Source organism: Hylobates moloch, unplaced genomic scaffold (assembly GCF_009828535.3).
Source record: "Hylobates moloch isolate HMO894 unplaced genomic scaffold, HMol_V3 SCAFFOLD_3, whole genome shotgun sequence".
Classification (NCBI taxonomy): Eukaryota; Metazoa; Chordata; class Mammalia; order Primates; family Hylobatidae; genus Hylobates; species Hylobates moloch.
In genome coordinates this window covers 90,222,097-90,241,331 of record NW_026652278.1, presented here as the reverse complement: position 1 = coordinate 90,241,331, position 19,235 = coordinate 90,222,097, and the positions used below count along the sequence as shown (strand labels likewise).

The following is a 19,235-nucleotide window of genomic DNA, read 5'->3' as shown; positions in this document are numbered from 1 at the left end:
ACTGAGGGAGTGTGGCTGAGGAGCTTTGTTATAGTTGGTGGGAGTCTCACCTCTCCATGTTGTTTTCATTGATAGTACAGTAGTGTAGGGGGCTGGTTATTACTGGCAGTGGAGGATGAAAGTCCTGGCCCCCTACTTGGCCTTCTTGGACCTAGAGGTGTTGGGGCATCTCGTTACCACTTCACAATGGCAAAAGTTTAGGCCTCACACTCAGCCTTTGTTGGTGTGGATGGGACTGGAGCCACAGTCGTTTTTGGCGCCTGTCTGGCGTAGAGTGGTTATTATCTAAAGATGTTCTGTCTTGCTAGACAGGCTCCTTTCTGTTCTTTGGACAGAGAGAGCAGGTGTTCTTTTGGTCTGCACCCTTCATGTTTGCAGATTGTCTCCTTCTTCAGCTTTTATCTGAGATATGTGAGGCAAAAAGGAAACTCAGGGAACTCACCCTTGTGCTGTTTCTCATGTCCTTGTGTCCCTGGCCACTCTGGAGCAGAGGTTAGCAGAGGTTCTCTGGAAAGGGCCAAATGGTCTCTGAACTGCTCAACTCTGCTGTTGAACCTCAGAAGCAAGCGTAGACAAGATGTAAGAGAACAGGCCTGGCTGCTCCATTTCAGCTTTGCTTATGAAAGCAGCCTGGCCTGGATCTGCCTACCCTGCTCTAGACCCTTGCTTCCCACACCTCCTGGTGCTGACTCTTTCCTAGATGTCTTCAGAATAAGCTTCAAGTTTTCTTGAGTGCAGCGTATTCTGCTGTTGTAGACCCCTGTCCGGGGCACAGCTTTGTGGTGGTGATCACCTGTGGGAGAGAACTTCACAGTCAGCCCCTAGAATGATTCTGGGTAGCAGAAAGGATGGAGCCTAGAGCAGTTTCCAAAGTAGAATGAAATGTAATTGCACACGTGGGACTCCAGTCCCTGCTTATCTTTACTTCTGAGAAGCATTTCATACATTTGTTAATTATGCTGCAGGAGAGGTAGTCTTAACTCATAAACTGAGCTGAAAGAAGTCTAGATTTTCACGTGTCATTGCTATTTTAAGACATCTTTTCACACATCATTTTGTCTTAACAAGTGTACCTGTGAAGTTAGGGCTGGGTGCTCTTATTTCTATTATGTTGCTTTGGATTTTCCTCTAGAAGAGAGAGTATGTAATTGCCAATTCAGAAGTGATTCTATATTGTTAGCACCACTTATAAGACCCCATTTGCCTGAAATGGAAAGGAAGAGTCCCATAAGGAGCTAGAATGGGGCACCATGTGGTATGAGGGTGGGGGAGAGTCTGTAGCACTGACAGGTGTTTTGGCCTCTTCTGAATACTGCCTTGTTTTACCATGTTGCAGAATGGAACCATTGTAAGCCAAAAACAAGTTGGCCTTTAAACTGTTGTTAGCAAAGAAGCAGAAGCAGTCTTCTTTGAAATGACTTTCACTTTGGAAGGGACAGAGACAAGATGAATAAGAGCTTTCCCTGATGTTAAGTGTTTGTGGCCTTAGAGAGTGGTACAGAGTTTCCTATGTATCTGCATTGTGTACACTTCTTGTTTTCTTAATTTTAGGGCCCTATTATTACTATGCTTTAGCTAAGCAATTGGGCTTTTCAATGGAAAAAGCAGTAGGAGGCCGGGCGCCGTGGCTGCGAGGCTGAGGCGGGAGGATCACTTAAGCTCAGGAGTTTGAGACTGGCCTGGGCAACGTGGGCGAAACCTCGTCTCAACTAAAAATAAAAAAGGAAATAGCCAGGCATGGTGGCGCATGCCTGTAGTCCTTGCTACTTAGGAAGCTGAGGTGGGAGGATTGCTTGAGCCCAGGAGACGGAGGTTGCATGAGCTGAGATTGTGCCACTGCACTCCAGCCTGGGTGACAGAGTGAGGCCCTGTATGAAAATAGAAAAGAAAAAGCAATAGGTTATTAGCATAAACTTGATAAGAATTCATGCTGGTGTATCTTATTTTAAGGTGTAGTTGTCTTTAATAAAGTGCATTTCATTAAATGAAGTTAATTACGTATTTACTTGTAAAATAAAAATATGTTTCTCTGGAAAACGAATTTGGCTGTATGATTTAAAATGATCATACTTAAGAGAATACCCATTGTTATAAAGTCTGTATGAAAGGAAAAGTTCCCATTTATAGTTTTAGTTAAAACGATGACATAATTTTAAAGAACTTAGATTCATTGTTGCATTTTGAATAATAGTTTAAAAGTCCTAGTAAAGCAATAGTGAAAGTGTACCTGGGTATAACACATGGGCTGGCTAGAAATGTCACTTAGCCTGCATGACCCACAGAGTGTTGCCATCACTCCTGATGTGTAGGGCCCTGTTTGCTTTGGAGCGATGCAGATCTCTGAGGCAGTGCTGGTTGCCCTCCAAGGGCTTATGGTGGTGGCTGGAGAAATAGAACTAAATAAGGGAAAATTAGGTACCCTTGAATTCTAAGCTTAGAACTTTGAAGCGGAAGCAATGTGAATCATTAAAAGGACATAAAATTAACTCACAGTTTATTAGCCATCTGCTGCGCATCAGGCTCATAGTGTGGTGGGAGAGATGGCTTTATAATTGAAAGGTAGTGAAATAATGAGACCAGAGACTCATACAAATTGCCTGGATAGGAGGTACTTTGTTGGGAGTTTAGGTGGTATACCTATAAGACTTGATATTTGAAAATAGTTTTTAAAAACAAGTAGGAGTTTGCTTGTAGGATGTGAACTTTTTAGTCAAGGGAAAACTGTTTGAAATACTGAGATATGAAACAGCATGATGTATCTGGGGAGTAGAAGATATTTTCATGTTTGGAACATATAGAGTATGAGTAATGAATTTGGGAGTATGTAAAGAAACTACTGGGGATGGCTACGGGATGGGCTATTGATGTGGTTTGTGTTATTTTCCCCCTTTATTTCGTATACAGTCACGTGTCACTTAATGAAAGTGATGCGTTCTAAGAAGTGCTTTCTGAGAAATGTCTCATTAGGTGATTTCGTCATTGTGTGAACATGAGAGAGTGTACTTATCCACAAATCTAGATGGTCTAACCTACTACACATATAGGCTGCATAGTATAGCCTGTTGCTCCTAGGCTACAAACTTGTACAGCATCTGACTGGACTGAATACTTTAGGTAATTTGAACACAGTGGGTAAGAACTTGTATGTCTAAACATCCCTAAACATGGAAAAGGTACAGTAACAGTACAGTATAGAAGATAAAAAATAGTATGACTGTTTACCATCTCCATGAATGGAGCTTGTAGGACTGGAAGTTGCTCTGGGTGAGTTAGCAAGTGAGTAGAGAGTGACTCCGAAGGCCTAGAACATTTCTGTATACTACCAGAGACTTTGCAAACACTGTACACCTAGGCCACACTAAACTGATACAAAATATTTTTCTTCACTAGTAAATTAATCTTAGCTTGCTGTAACATTTTTACTTTATAAACTTTAAATTTTTAAAACTTTTTGACTTTTGAAATAACAGTTATAACACAAACACATTGGATAGCTGTACAGAAATTTTTTTCTTTATATCCATACTCTGTATGCTGTTTTCTGTTTTAAAATTTTTATTGTCTTTTTAAACTTTTTTGTTAAAAACAAGACACAAACACACACATTAGCCAGGCCTACACAGGGTCAGGATCATCAATATCACTGTCTTCCACCAGCACCTCTGTCTCATTCTGTAGAAAATGAAGTAGAGGTTCCTCTTCAAAGGGACTTTCCTCTCAGTCTAATTGAGAATAAATAGTAGCCTCTCTTAGAAGCAAAATTTACTCAAAGACCTGTGCTAATATTCTTAAATATCTGCTAGCTGTAATAAAGCAATATCCTTTGTGTTCTTAGCCCTCATCTTTTAGGCTAGATATTTGCCCTGGCATACCTGTACAGGCCCAAGCAAGCGTTAGGTCATAGCCTGTTCCTCTTATTTGGAGGTATTTTTGCCTTTCTCAGCATTCCACAAGTTACTTCCTCCTTTCCTTTGTTCTCCTCTACCTATGTCTTGGGAAGTTCTAAGTTGCTAGCCAATCAGGACAAGTACAGAATGTGAGGTCCCATTCCAGCCAGTGGAAACTGGACACAGCTATAGGGTGGACGCGTCAGACTATAAATGACCCTGTCTTTTTTGTGTGTGCTCTCCTGGCAAAACTGCTAGCGAGCAGCACCCTTTCTGCAGAAAGTAAATTAGCCTTGCTGAGAGATCCTTTGTCTTAGTGTTGATTTCTGCGACATAGAATACCCATTTCCAACACACTCAAAGGGCTTTAGAGGCAACAGCACTCATGGAGCTGTCATCTTCCATGATAGCAAGACCTTCTTCTGGTACCTCCTGCAGGCCCTGCCTGAGGCTGTTTCACAGTTAACTGTTTTTTGGCTTTTTTTTTTTTTGAGATGGAGTCTTGCTCTGCTGTCCAGGCTGGAGTGCAGTACGTGATCTTGGCTCACTGCAACCTCTGCCCCCCGGGTTCAAGCTATTCTGCTGCCTCAGCCTCCCAAGTAGCTGAGATTACGGGTGTGCGCCATCACGCCCGGCTAATTTTTGTATTTTGAATAGATACGGGGTTTCACCATGTTGGTCTGGCTGGTGTTGAACTCCTGACCTCAAGTGATCCACCTGCCTTGGCTTCCCAAAGTTCTGGGATTACAGTTGTGAGCCACTGTGCTTGGCTATAACTGTTTGACTGGCAGCACAGTGGGTTTGTTTACACCAGCAAACACAGGAGTGATGTGTTACACTACATTATGATGTCACTAGGTGATAGGAATTTTTCAGCTCCATCATAAGCTCAAGGGACTACTGTCATTGATGCAGTCTGTTGACCAAAATGTTACGCAGTGCATGACTGAATTTTTGTTCTAAAATTTTTTGCAAATGAAATTAGATTTGTATTTTGAAAAGATAATCCTAATAAAGCAACGTGGAGAATGGATGTAGGGGTGGAGGAGGCAAGAGGTAGAGATGTTAGGATATTGAATAGTCCAGGCAACAGATGATGAGGACTTAAATCAAGGTGATGGAAGCAGTGATGGAAATGAGAGGAGCTTCCAAATAGATTTGGATATATGGGATAAAGGAACAGTAGAGATCAGGGAAATTTTTAGTATTTGTGGTTTGGCTTCACGGTGATCAGTGGTGCCATTAACTCAGTTTGGGATTATGGAAAGAAGAGCATGTTTTGGTGGCAGAGAAGTTCACATCTGTGGAACAGTAAATGGAACTGCTTGTGGGTGGTTGGCACTGTAGGTCTGGAAGTCAGTGGAGGAGTGTCCCTTAAAAGGTAGATTTTGGTGGGTATTAGAAATAGTTGGAATTAAAGGAGGAGATGAGTTTACCCATGAAGGAGAGCCTTTAGAGAAGGAAGTCAAGTTCCAGGTAGAGCCATGCTGCTGCCCTGCCCTCCTGCCTCCCACTCTCCACCCATGCAGACATTACTAAACCATCACTGCTGTTTCCCACGGAGCCTGTGGGATCCTCAGAATCTTCTCAAGGCAGTGCACTGGAGAGCTGACAGGAATTGGGGCAAAATGTAAGGGTTAGAGGAAGAGACTGCAAGGAGAGACTGAGCAGAGAAGCAGGAGTGGAGTCCGCATTTCTGCCAGGAAGGGTGGAAGGCTGTTAGAGCTGGAATATGCTGATGGATTTGGGAAGTAGGAAGTCATTGATGACTCTGGTGAGAACAGTTTTAATTGAGGGAGGGAGACAGAAGCCATGTTTTGAGGCTATTTGGAGCCAGGAGTAGGAGGTGAGAGACTACTTTTCCTAGGATCTTGACTAGGAAAGGACGGAGGTTGTTTGGAAACCAGAGGGAAGGAGGGGTGGAGCACGTGTGTAGGTGTAGGAAGTAGTTCATATCTTAAATAATCCTTTTATGTAATAATCCTGCTGATATATGTTCTTTAACATTTTATTTTGAAACAATTTCAAACTTAAAATTGGAGTAGACCTGTAATCACCAGTGTTAACACTGTGCCACATTTGCTTTATCATTTTTTTCTTTCTTACTACTTTTTTTTCTGAACTTTTTGAGAATAAGTTGCAGACAGTAAGTAGGTGCTTTTACTTCTAAATATTTTGTGGTTTATAGGCTTCGTTTAGCACCCTTTACTCTCATAAGAAAGGTCATTGGGCAGATCTGTTAAAAATAACCAGAGTACTCTGCCTGCCTCCTTAAACATTTTGTGGTTATTTGTCTCACGGGAGGATTAAACACAGGAGATTTGGGACTTGGACTGTACTGGAAACTTCTAAAATATAATTGTTCTTTCAGATTTTGGTCTCTGTTGATTGTTTGCTAATCAACAGAAAATGTGGAAGGAAATGATGACTATTTCAGCCTTTTAAAAATAGTACTAAATGTTCAATTCCCCAGTACAGTACTTTATCATCTGAGAAGTAAGGTAACAGGTTAGTGAGGTTCAAAAGTCTCTTCAAAATACTTACATGTCAAATGCCTAAAATATTCTCCTTGATGAAGATACTGGACACACATGCTCAGTGGAAAATGTGGAGTTTTTTTCCCACTAAATATAGGTTTTCTTTCATTTAAATAGAACTTAATTGTCTTAAATTAACTGACCTCCAAAACGCATTTGTGTGCAAGAAGTTGTTCCTTTGTCCTGTCCCTGCTTTTAGTAAAAGTGTGGTAGTGTAGATTTGCCATGGATAGTGTAAATTTGGACATGAACTCATGGACAGGAATTGTAATAAGCTGTCATATCCAGTTTGTGTTTCATGAGCAGCTTCCCTTTGCCAGAGTCTTTGTGGTTAGTGATGGTCTTCTTGTTGCCAACCCCGCCTTGTCACTGGCTTGCTGGATCCTGGATGGAACAGAGACTGACAGTGCTGGGTTGCTCCTCTTGCCCCTTGTGGGATCTGTGGGGCTGATGGCCCTCTGGGTACCACCCCAGGGCTGTTCGTTGTTCTCCAGCGGAAGTGTAATAAGCAATTTGTCTCTTCATTCCTGACAGTTTCAAAATTGCCTGTCGAGATAAGTTCTAGATTTAAAAATTAGTGTCTCCTAATTTCTAATGTAATTTTTAGGCAAATTGATTATACAGATTTTGGAAAACGTATAGTTACCATGTAGGTTAAAGAAAGATGGTTTAGGGCCGGGCATGGTGGCTCACGCCTGTAATCCCAGTGCTTTGGGAGGCTGAGGCAGGTGGATCATGAGGTCAGGAGATCAAGACCATCCTGGCTAATACGGTGAAACCCCATCTCTACTAAAAATACAAAAAATTAGCCCGGTGTGCTGGTGGGCGCCTGTAGTCCCAGCTACTCAGGAGGCTGAGGCAGGAGAATGGCGTGAACCTGGGAGGCGGAGCTTGCAGTGAGCTGAGATCGCGCCACTGCACTCCAGCCTGGGCGACAAAGCGAGACTCCGTCTAAGAAAGCTGGTTTAGTTTTTCTAGAATTCTAGAAAAACCATAGTTTAACATGTGGCTTTGTAAGCAGGACTTTCAAATGTAATCATGTTTCAAAAAGACAGGAGGCTTTACTAGTGATAACATGGTAAGCAGAGAGCAATTTTTATTTATATTCAGGGGCAGATGATGGGGAAAAACCACTGTGGTCTTGAGACAGTGGGGTGATTATGACCATCATCATCATCTTTGTCATTTCTCACACTTCTTGATTTTACCTGCACATTTCCGTTTCTTAAGAAAAACATGCTAAACCCTAAAATAATATAAATACAATCTTAATTTCTAAGATTTCAAGAGGTTTGAGGTGTTGTTCAGTAGCAGTGTCATTGCAGTAGCTTGAAATATTTATAAGTAATAACCCAAGGGTAGCATTTCTGCCATGAAATGCCAGAAATAATGGGCATGTCTGGCACTTTGGGGAGTTTCTAGGCTTCCTGTGATTTCTGTTCTCTGGCTCGCTGAGTCTCTTTGGCACAGGTTGGATGTTTGTGCTTGGTCTGGAATTTGGAACATGTGGCTGTAAACCACAGATAGTTTGATAAAGGCGTAACAGGCAGGAAAACAAAAGATATGCTTTTAACCAAAAAATGTAGGCCTGCCCCTGGCATTTCCCGTGATGAAGGTGTTTGAGGCTGTGCTTTGCCGTTCATGGTGTAGCTGCTCATTCGTTTTCAGCTATCAGAAAGGCCACTTGTCTGGTGCTCCTTGGCTCAGCTTGCACCAGGTCACTGTCTCATCCTCCAGCCAGTGAAGAAGACCGCCTTCACTGTGGGAACCAGTGGCTCGCATTTTAATTGTGATCTGGTGACTTCTGTACAGCAGCAGATTGATGACAGCTTTGGAGGGGAAACAGGTGGCTCAGTGTGATTGAGTCGTTCTTTAACTCATTCAACAAGTAATGGCCAAGTACGCGCTCTCTGTTGGACACCATCTGGGGCCCCAGGGCAGTCATGAACAAAGTAGACCAGAGAGAAAACAAAGCAGGAAGTTAAGGGTGGGGACATGGGTAGGGCGGGTGTAGCAGAAATTCTGGAGCCAGGCTGCCTGAGTTGGAATGCGAATTCCCATTATTTACTGGCCGTGTGACTTTGGCAAGCCCTTTAATTTCTCTCCGTCTCTTTCCTCATAGGTAACATGAGGGTAATATTATTGTTATATGAGTTGTACTAAATAAATTGACATATGTAAAATTCTTAAAACGGTGCCTGCCATGTAACTACTATGTGTTAGGTATTAGGACAGTGCTTATATAAAGGGATGTTATGGTGTTACTCTTAGGTAAGGTGACATCCTTCAGATACCTGAAGGATGTGAGAGCTGAACCGTGTGAATCCTTGGGGAAGGAGCCTTCCCAGCAGAGTGGGCATGTGCCTGGTGGGTTTGAGGGGCAGAGGGAGTGTGGGGGATGGAGGGGAGTGGTCAGAGAGGCAGCAGGGGCAGGGCATGTCCAGTCCTGCAGCCACTGTGAGTACTTCACACTCTAGAATGGGGGCCACTGTGGAGTTTGAGCAGACGTGCTCCTAATGCAGTTTTGGCAGGATTCCTCTGGCAACTATGGAGAGAATGGGCAATGGAGTATTCCCAGGGGGTGCAGTATGGGGTTAGACCCTGAGGCATATCAAGGGGCAAGGTCAGGGGATTTCCTGGTCGGCTGGATTGGGTGGGAATAGCGAGGGTGGAGGATGAGTGCAGGCCTTGAAGGGTGGAGTTGCCCCTTAGTGACTGATGTAGACTGGAAGGAACAGGTCTTGAGCCTGTTGATTTTGATTTACATATTAGTCAACAGGGGGGCTGAACGGGCAGCATGGGAGTTCAGTGGAGTCAGTGCTGGAGATAACAGCATGGGAACCATTGGCATACTGAGGGTATTCATTACAGTCTTGTGGCTGAGGTCACCACGCAGCGGGGAGGGATGGGGCAAGGAAGCAGCAGAGGTGTGTGTGAGAAGGAGCTGGGGAGGGGCAGAGATAGGGGCAGGGAGGGGGGTGAAGAGAGAGAGATGGTCCCGGCAGTCAGCGAGGGAGACATTTTGAGGAGAAAGTGGGCATCTCTAGTAAGATAAGGACTGAGATGTGGCCACTGAATTAGCAGTGGCCTTGGTAAGAGCTGGAGAGTTGGGGGTGGGAGCAATGGCCCTACTGGGCAGGGTTACAGAGAGAACAGGGAGGAGGAACTGGAGTACGCAGGAGCCTGGCTGAACAGGAAACAAAGAAATAGAGGGTGAGGCTGGTTGAGAGCTGTAGTTTGGTTTTTGGAATGAGAGTAATTACTGCGTGTGTCTGTGCTGATGGGAAATGCATGATGCAGGAGAGAGGAGAGAGAGTGGGAGGGGCAGGGATCCATTGCTGAGTAGGGGGGCCGGCCCCAGGGAGGTGCCTTTTTAGGGACCACAGGTCAGAGAGGTGCAGGGGGCAGAGATGGCAGGGTGAGCAGAATGGAGGCAAGAGGGCTGCAGTGCTTCTCCTGGCCTCTGTCTTCTCAGCTGGACGGACAGTAAGTTGAGAGTGCTAGGAGTGTTGGAGGTTGGGGGAGAGACAAAAAGGGCCTTTCCAATGATGCTATCTCACACCACTCAGGGCCTACCTGAGTGGGGTGTCAAGAGTTTACGGTGGGACCAGTCAGCAGGATTCTGCATCTCCTCCAGCTGTGTACAGCTGCTTGGGGCAGAGGAGATGGGGAGTTAGATTTAATCAGCTCTGGGATTTGCCAGAAAGCGCTTTGGAGGGCAGAGGAACGTGGTGGCACGTGAGAGCACCAGGGAGCCGATATGACTACGAGGCTGTGGCTCTGAGTCAGGTAGAGAAGAAAGCAAGGATGTAGCAGGGGGAGGGGCGGCAGAGAGGTGGTGGAATCGGGGTCTGTGGTCTTGGTGGGTGGAAGAATTTACAGGGTTAGGACGTCAGGGAGTGAGTTGGGAAGGTAGGAGATGAGGGTCAGAAAAGGGCTGCTCAACTTTGAGAGCAGGGAGTCCTTTTGGTGACTTACAGGGAGAGGGTGGAGGTTAAGATTAAAACACTAGGCCTTGCAGGGCAGTGGCATCCTGGGTTTCAGCAGCACGTGGAGGATGTGCTCCCTGGGATGGTTTTGGAAGTTGGGAGATGGCATTAGAGGCTCTTTGGAGTTTTCCAGGCTGAGAGCTTGAATGCTAAGGGACAGCCTGGGAGTTGTCGGCTTCTTGAGCTGACAGCCAAGTGGGGATAAAGGGTTTCTTCTGATGGAAAGGTTGTGGTTCTGAGGCTGCTGGCACGTTGGGAAGGGCATCTTGTGGGTTCCCGTCATTGTGGAGCTACATCTTTATTTCTGAATGTTGGACATGGGGCACTTGGGGAGGCCAGTACTACCAGGAGAGTTTTCTTTTTTTTTCTTTCTCTTTTACATTTTGTGTATCAGTATTTCTTAATAAGAAATGCCTATTTATTTAAATTCGGTGGGAGATATTTTTGACATAATTTTTCACTTTCTCTCTGTCCTTTGTTTTGGAGAATGACAGTGATGGAGCAGTGGGCTGGGAGCCTTCCTGTCACCAGCACCTGTGACTTTGGAGCAGCTACTTCCTCTGGGACTGTTTCAAAGAAGGGGTGGCGGGCTCAGCTTTAAGGTCCTTTGGTTTTAGAATTAAACTCTATTTTGTTGGTTTATGAAGCATGTTTTTTGTGCCCATGATCTCAAATGTCTTTGGTTTTTAAAACTTTATCTATTTATCGTACCTTTAAAACAAATACATTTTATACCTAATGCAAATTAGTATTTTTTGAAGAGTGTTAGGCAGAATAAATGTGTATTTCCCATCAGAGAAGGAACTACTGATAAGTACTTCAAGAAGACCCAGAATTAGCATGTGTGTTTATATAAATTGTGAAATCATCTTCTCCCACTTCTTCCCCCTTTTTTACAAAAGCAAGTTAAGAGTCAGAGAAGGAAAGAAGAAATGGGATTTGCACCATTGTGGACTGATACTGCCTGGGTGTAGTTGTTTTGCTTGGTGAGCAGAACTTGCTGTATTATCTGTAGCTTTCTTCATGTGTACTTGGGCAGTTGTAAATGTTACCAAGTGCCTCTGACCAGAATGGGTGGGTCATTTTCCATGTTGTCTTAAAATGACTGGAAAGTTGGTGATGAACAGAAGGCTTATTTTGATATCTGAGTATGGCCTGAAGGCTATGCTGAGTGAGTGAAACCCAGAGCATTTCCAAGCAGGTTTTGGTTGGTTTGGTTCCTCTTCTGTTGGTGCTTTTGTGAGGGCCAATTCTGTATGGCACTAGACAGAGCTGGTTAGGCTCGAGCAATACAATGTTACTAGGCGGGCTGAGAATGGACACCCACAAGCCCAGGAGCCTCCTGAGGCCAGTCCCCCATAGTGCATGGGCCACACGGGGCTGGGCCTGTTAACCAGGGCAGGCTCGGGGTTCATGTCTTTTACCCTCTACAACAGTGCAGCCCAGCAGGTCATTACCACCTCACCTCCAGGCATGACAGGGGCAGGGGGAGTGGTCAGGGCATGCCTGTCCTGCTGCTGTCACCCAGGCGAGCCACACATTCCACAGTGGCTTGAATGGCAGTGACTTTGGGCCTGGCAGTGTCCTCTGCCAGTCTCCTTCACTCATAATTTCATTTCAACTTTGTGTTATAGTGAAGTATTTAATATGACACTGTCTTTTTTTTTTTTTTAATTCTTTAATAGTCAAATAGTAATGTATGCCAAGGTCAGACTAATATTTTGTTTACTAGCTTAATAATTTTCTTCTTGTTCCTACCTGAATTAGTTTATATGGGAGCAAGTGCTGGCTTTTTTGCTGTTGAGTACCAGAGAACATACAGTAAATAATGATTTTTACATATTGAAGTTGCAGTTGTTGGCTGTGATGTTGAAGATGTCTTCAGACAGTAGTTTATACTGCATTCCACACTTGGGGCTCAAGTGATTGCAGTGATTTCTGCAATTACTAGTTTGTTCTATAACTAAGACTGTTTGTTGGTCTCTGTATATACTTTCAGGTCATTAAATGCTGCAGAAATGAGAAATGAAATACAAACTTTTAAACTCCTACTCAGATGTCCAAACAGCTTCTTAGTTCCTGTCAGATCAGTAATAATACTGGGTTTGGTCTTTCTTAAACCAAGCATAATCCTGCTTAGAATGAAACAGTATTCCTATTCAGAGGTAAATAGAGTTAACCTGTACTCATGTGATTTTTATTGTTTTACCATTTCATGGTGTTCATACTAGCCCCTTTTCCTTTCCCTCTAAGTGACTGCTGAAGTTCTCACCATTTCAGAATAAAATTCTTGTCCTTTGAGGTTGGAAATTTAATGGTAATTGAAAAACTGTATGTGTCAGTATACTTAAAAGGAAAGGTTGTTATATCATTCTCTTCATTTTGGATGTAAAATTTACCTGTTAGAGAAAATTTGGAAATTAAAAAGTAAAAAAAAAAATGGAAAAAAACTATTGTGCTTGTCTCCTACAAAGCGAACTACTGTGAACCTTTTATGTCTCATTTCTTCTGTTTTTTAAAAGCTGGGTTTGTCTAAAACCACTGTCACCAAAACAGTAAAACCCAAACCCTCCAAATTTTTATGACATATAATTGTGGTGACATTGTCTAGAACATTTTTAAAAAATATTATTTATTTTTAGAGATGGATCTTGCTGTGTTGCCCAGGCTGGAGTGCAGTGGCACAATCATAGTTCACTGTAACTTGGAACTCTTGGGCTCAAGCATTCCTCTTGCCTAGCCACAGCGTCCAACTAGTTTTTTCATAGAGATAGGGTCTTGCTTTGTTGCCTAGGCTGATCTCAAACTTCTGGGCTTAAGGAGTCTTCCCACCTTGGTCTCCCAAAGTGCTGGGATTACAGATGTGAGCCGTCGTGGCTAGTCCTGTATATAAAATTTATATCTTTTTCACTTAGCATGATAAACAGAAGTGTTTCTCCAATTACAAGTGTATTGAACTGTTTATAAAAACTATTGATTATTATTTTTGATCACTATGTAATTTTTCATGTGGGAAATTTGCCACTTATTCAGTCCTTTATTACCAGACATTTAGGTTGTTGTTTTCCTTTTCCTTTATAATCAATATAGTAATGAACATCTTTGTGCCTAAAGCCTCCTCTGCACATCAGATCATCTCAGCAAGGTAGAATCCTAGCAGGCATTCTAATGACTCAAAAGTTTTGGGTGCAGTCTACAAAATTACTGTATGACAAGGTATTAATACATGATACTAATATTTGAGTTAGCAAAAGCTGCTTATTGGATGTCTAAGTTGGGCAGCATTTGGTAGGCTTATTTTTTATTCCTTTAAATTACTTCTTTCAAGTGATTAGAAACTTTAAAGAATCTTAATCAGTAGGTGAAAGAAAATCTGGCATATTTAAAGCTCTTTGTATATTGAAATAGCTGAGCAATATTTCTAGTAACCATATTGATGTTTTACTGCTGTATACATGATTTGCCAATTTTTAAACTAAGACCTACAGTTTAAAAAAATTTATATTTGAATCCAGTTGGTTTCTTAATGATAAACACACATGAAACTATTTGTCTTTATGCATTCCATAATGTTATATTCTGAGCTTTTCTGTTTCATTCCATTTTTTAAAAAAGACGAGTCATGATCCTCTAAACTGATTTCATAATCTCCTGGAGGTTCCAACCCATAGTTTGAAAAACACTGTACTGTACTGTGACAGGCGGTGAATCCAGAGGAACACATGGCTTATTTCCCTGACCGCTTTCACTTTTCCTGTGTGTGGGTGGGAATCTTGTACTCGTTCATCCTAGCAGTACCTGAGTGAGACATAAGGAAGCTAAGTACCCTGCCCAATGGCACGCGACTACCAGTGGTCAAGCTCAGACACAGTCACTTCTGGGTGGCCCCCAGGTCCAGGGTCTCACAGTCCAGCAGCATAGAAGCTGTTCCAGCTTCTGTTGTCCTGGAAGACGCAAAGGCATCCGGAGGAGAGGCACATGATCTGCAGGAAAGACTCCGCCATAGTGGGTCAGCGCAGGTTTACCAAAGGCTGTTCACCTGGGATGGACTGTGAACCACCCCCCGCCGCCCCCCCAGGAACTGTGGCATAAGCAGAAGTCAACCAGGGTGAAGTGCAGCTTTGCACTCTGACATTTGCCCCTTAAAAATCTGGAGCCTGGTAGAGTTAGGGGTGGAAAGCAAGTTTTCCATCAACAGAGGAGCATCTTCCATAGCTCCTAGAAGGATCAGTTAAGTGTCAGTCCGATGGCTTCCTTTGGGTTTTGTGAACCTCAGCGGCTTCTCCTGCCCTTTGCCTTTAACCAGCCAGTGGGGCCCTGCATGAGGTGCCCAGGGAGGTGGTGCGTGCACAGCATCCTTAGTAGGCCGGGAGGCGGGTGTGCTCTCTGGCAGCAGCTTTCTTCCTGGCTTTCTTGTGGAATTCTCCTCCTTACCAAGATGCTTCTGCCAGGGTAAGAGGAAGGCCAGTGAGTGCTTGGGAAGGAAGCTGGCAGTAACTTCCAACAAACCTTGCCCCACTGTAACTTCTCAGAAGGGTGATGTGACCAGCTGCAAATACCAAATGGAAAGAGATTTTGCCTAGAGAGTTTTCAGGAGGGCCTGCCTGATGAACCTGAAAACCTTCCCTGAATGCAGTGTACCTTCCACTCCATACAATAACCATTGAAGGGCTTCATCTTAATTAACTCACATGGACATTTCTAATTGTGGAAGAAAATACTGCCTCCCCTCACCAGGTGAAACCATCATTGAAATCAAAGCTAATGGCAGACAACACTCTGTTCTCAAAGAGCAGGTTCATTATATCATGCCAACAAGTAGCATTTCCTATTTTCAGCCTAGTCACATTGATTGACTGGAGCTTAAAACTAGAAAATAAGAGTATATTGTTGATCTTGGATTTCTTGGAATGCTGAAAAAAATGCTGCCTTTAAAATCAAATTTTACCAAACTTGGCAGATTACAGTAGGAAAACAACAGGATAAATGTGGATTTTTCTACTCCTGTTCTCTAGCACAGGGAATCTACTAGAGGGCCCTACTTCCACTTCCGTCAAACAAGGGAAGAAAATGCTCTTCATGAGGTCGCTGTTAACTGAGCTAGCATAGGGAGGCTCAGCAGGTGAGCTGGCTTGGTGGGAGGCGATGGTTCTGAATCCCCGCTCTTTTGCAATGGCCTTGGGACCTGGGGCAAGTGACCCTCTCTGAGTTTTAGTTTCCTCAAGTGCACAGTGGGGCCTTGAGAGCCTCAGGATCTTCGACATGACCAAGCATTCATAAGGCTCAGTGCTCACTGTCTCCTCTTCCCTTCCTCTCGCCTTTTCTCTCTGGGTCTTGAGAGAACATGAACCAGGACCACAGTGACACGCCCATGGCTCTTGGCATATTTTATTGAACATTATTTACGTGGTTAACAGATCAGAAAATCTCAGTGATCCTCTGATGGCTCCAAGGGATGCTTCCTTTTTTTTTTTTTTTTTTTTTAAAAAAAAAAAGGGTCTCACTCTGTTGCCCAAACTGGAGGATAATGGCACAATCATAGCTCACTGCAGCCCCAAAATCCTCGGCTCAAGCAGTCCTCCCACCTTAGCATCCCAAAGTGTTGGGATTACAGGCATGAGCCACCATGCCCAGCTTTATTTTTCTTTTATAGTCATGATGACTTAAAATAGTCAACTTTAGGTACCTTGCTGCAGTATCACAGCCTAGTATTTTTCCGCTCATGTTTTTCCCCATGTCTCAATGGCTCAGGTTTTGCAGGAGAGTGACAATTGTGTGTACTGGTGTGTGTGTAATTGCACTCACACATGTGTTCAAGGTTGTAAAGTTGCATTCACCATTCACCAGCATTATGGAGAGATACTTCCTGTCTTCTTGCTCCCATTGCATCTCCATCTCTGTCTCCCTCAGTGTAGCTGAGACCAGAGCTGGATGTGGCAGCCATGTGCTTCTTGAGCACTCACATGGAACAAAAAAGAAAGAGAATGGAGCTTCTGTTGTGCTGGGCTAATTGCCTTATTATTGCTTCAGCTGTATAAGTGAAACGGATTGTTTAAACATTTTTGGTTTCGTGATTGTTTTAATTCAGGTTTTATTAAGCTGGGCAGCAGATCATTGATTGCACAGGATTCGGAGGCACATTCATTTCTATATTCCAGGGTAGCTTTTCTGAATGCAAATCTTGTCCATCTGGTTGCCTGTTATCCATCCTTCCAAAGCTCGACAGACTTGATTAAATTCAGAACCGCTCTGCCTTGATAGTGGCATCTCAAATTTTATCATTAGTTATGCATCACATTTCCTTGTGTCCGAGGTGACTCTCAGAGGCTATGATACTGCCTTTCTACTTTCTCAAGAACCAGAATGTTTGAAAGGCGGTTCAAAGTTATAGAATGAAGTAGGAAATAAATTTTAGATTTTTTTCCCTTAAAATATATATCAGGTCTGAAAGTGAGGAAAATACTGTAGGTGATTATCTCACTTGCAGATATGCTTGTGAACTTGGCCATCAGGAATCAGAGACATGGCCTAGAACACCATTCACGGATCAAAAAAATAAAGAGTCTGTGGGATATACATGGCTGTAAAAAGAGGTTGAATTGTTCTGCTTTCTCTGTCACATGTTAATATTATGCCATGTGATTCAAGTAGTGAACCAGCTCTTTATTCTCCTCTGAAAATGTGGAGGGGAGACTACCTTAGTATTCACATTTTGGTTTAGCCATCCAATCAAAGTTTTGTTACGGATTGGTTCCACTGTATTTGTCCTGAATTACGTGTTCTTTTTCATGTTTGATGTATAACCTTTAAAAATCTTACTTAGTTACTTTATGTGCTTTCTCCTTTTCATTCTCTTTGAGCTAATTTCTGATTATGTAGCCATGATTTCAGTGTTGATTCTTTTCAATTTAAATCTCCCTTTTTAGTGAGGATGGCACCCTCATTAAAGTCTCCACAGATGACTGCCTTGTTTCAGTCCTGTCGCAGCCTGGTGCTGCATTTCTTACTTGTGGTCATGTTGTCCACAGGTCTCTCTCGTGTGTACACCTGCCCGTCCTTTCTTCCGGATGGGCAGAACTCAGCCCAGGGAGGCCTTTCCCCTCCGTGTTTCCTGTGTCTGGACAGAAGATGCACCTTACTTGAAATCAGTTGCAATGGTACCATAAAACAGATCTATATGTTTAATCTCCATGTTGGATCCTGCACAGTTACTCTACTGTAACCCAAATTCTTGGTTTTTTTTTTTTTTTTTTTTAAGATGGAGTCTTGCTCTGTCGCCCAAGCTGGAGTGCAGTGGCACAATCTCGGCTTAATGCAAGCTTCGCCTCCCAGGTTCACACCATTCTCCTGCCTCAGCTCCCCGAGTAGCTGGGACTACAGGCGCCCACCGCCACGCCCGGCTAATTTTTTTTGTTGTTGTATTTTTAGTAGAAACAGGGTTTCACCATATTAGCCAGGATGGTCTTGATCTGACCTTGTGATCCACCTGCCTCGGCCTCTCAAAGTACTGGGATTACAGGCGTGAGCCACCATGCCCAGCCATACTTGTGTTTTTAAATTCTCTTATGGGGAAATCATGAATGCAGAAATATGAGTTGAATTCTTTCTGAATTTTTTTCCTCCTGTTGTTTCAACTATTCCTCTTTTTGGTTTCTCTTTTCCCATGTTTTTTGAGTTGGGGAAGATGTGGAGCAGGACATGTTATGTACGTGTTCTTTGTTTAAAAGAAAATTGGAAGCAGTACCTTTCTCCCTGAAAGGGGGAAGATGTGGTGTTTTGTGTTTTCCTACAAGCTGTTTCTGCATACTTGTGCTTGACTGCTGTAGAGGAACTGGGCTTTGCGGGTATGTTAGTGTCCCAAGGACCCCACCCATTGCAGCTCAGAGTTGCTGATCCCTAAGGCAGCATAGCTGTAACGTGTTGATGTGATGACTCGGCCCTTTCCCTCTTCCAAGGGTGGAGAGAATCTCAGCTTTCTCCCTGCGTCCACAGTTTGTTGGAATTCTCTTTTTTCAGTTTACTTGTTCCAGACCATGTAGAGTTTGTAAATATTCTGAACTGAGGATATTGTTTATAGAAGAGGAATTTTAATAAGAAATGTTATTCCGTAATTCCTCATTCGATAAATATTTATTGAGAATCTGGTTGCGGGGTTAGGTTGGCACCTTAGTATTCCCATTCTGGGTTAGTGTCTGACCAGGGTTTTCTCTTAGGCACTGAGGATTCTGCAGTGAACAAAGGAGACAGTCCCTCTCCTCAGAAATTACATTCCAGTGTGGGAGGAGGGAAGAGACAGATGACAAGCAAAATAAGTACTGTAATCTCACCTTCCGCGTCTGTAGCCTCAGCTGTGTAGAATGCCAGGGACATGTGAGGGTGTGAGCCAATTCCGTCCTGAATTGTGTGCACTGAAACTCTTAACCACTGCTCCCAAGCCTGCCCGTGCGTTTTTTTCACAGGTCTTTCCCCTTTCAGGGAACCAAGGCTCTTTGTTTCCCAAGATGGATCCTTCAGGCTCCTCTTTGCATTCACTTCTAAAGAACAAGAGAGCATCCTTTCTCAGCCCTTAGTTGATTCAGAGCAGAAAATGGAAGGGAGAGTGAGGGGCAGATAGGGAGGCAGGGGACAGAAAGACCAAACCTGAGAAGCAGAAGCTACTTCTATCAGCTGAGGACCTCAAGGCTGAGCCACAGAGAAGAGAACAAATTCTGCTTAGCATGTGGAGGGAAGCCCGCGTCATATTTTGTAAAAAAGCTTATTTTAACTGATGATTAAAATGAAGCTTTAGTTCAGAAGAGGGTAAAAATAGATGGAAATCTGTT

At 43.4% G+C, this 19,235-nt stretch overlaps 1 protein-coding gene across 9 annotated transcripts in view; it reads left to right on the top strand.

Moving 5' to 3' along the window:
- CCNY (cyclin Y) overlaps positions 1 to 19,235 on the top strand; it is a 309,167-nt gene that overhangs the window by 190,882 nt on the left and 99,050 nt on the right. The window contains exon 1 of one of the 9 annotated variants that reach the window (XM_058436539.1): positions 15,517 to 15,535. The exons of the other annotated variants lie outside the window; for them this stretch is intronic. The gene's annotated coding sequence lies outside the window, so the exon portion shown is untranslated. Of the gene's footprint in view, positions 1 to 15,516; positions 15,536 to 19,235 lie in introns of those variants that run through there. 9 annotated transcript variants of the gene reach the window in all.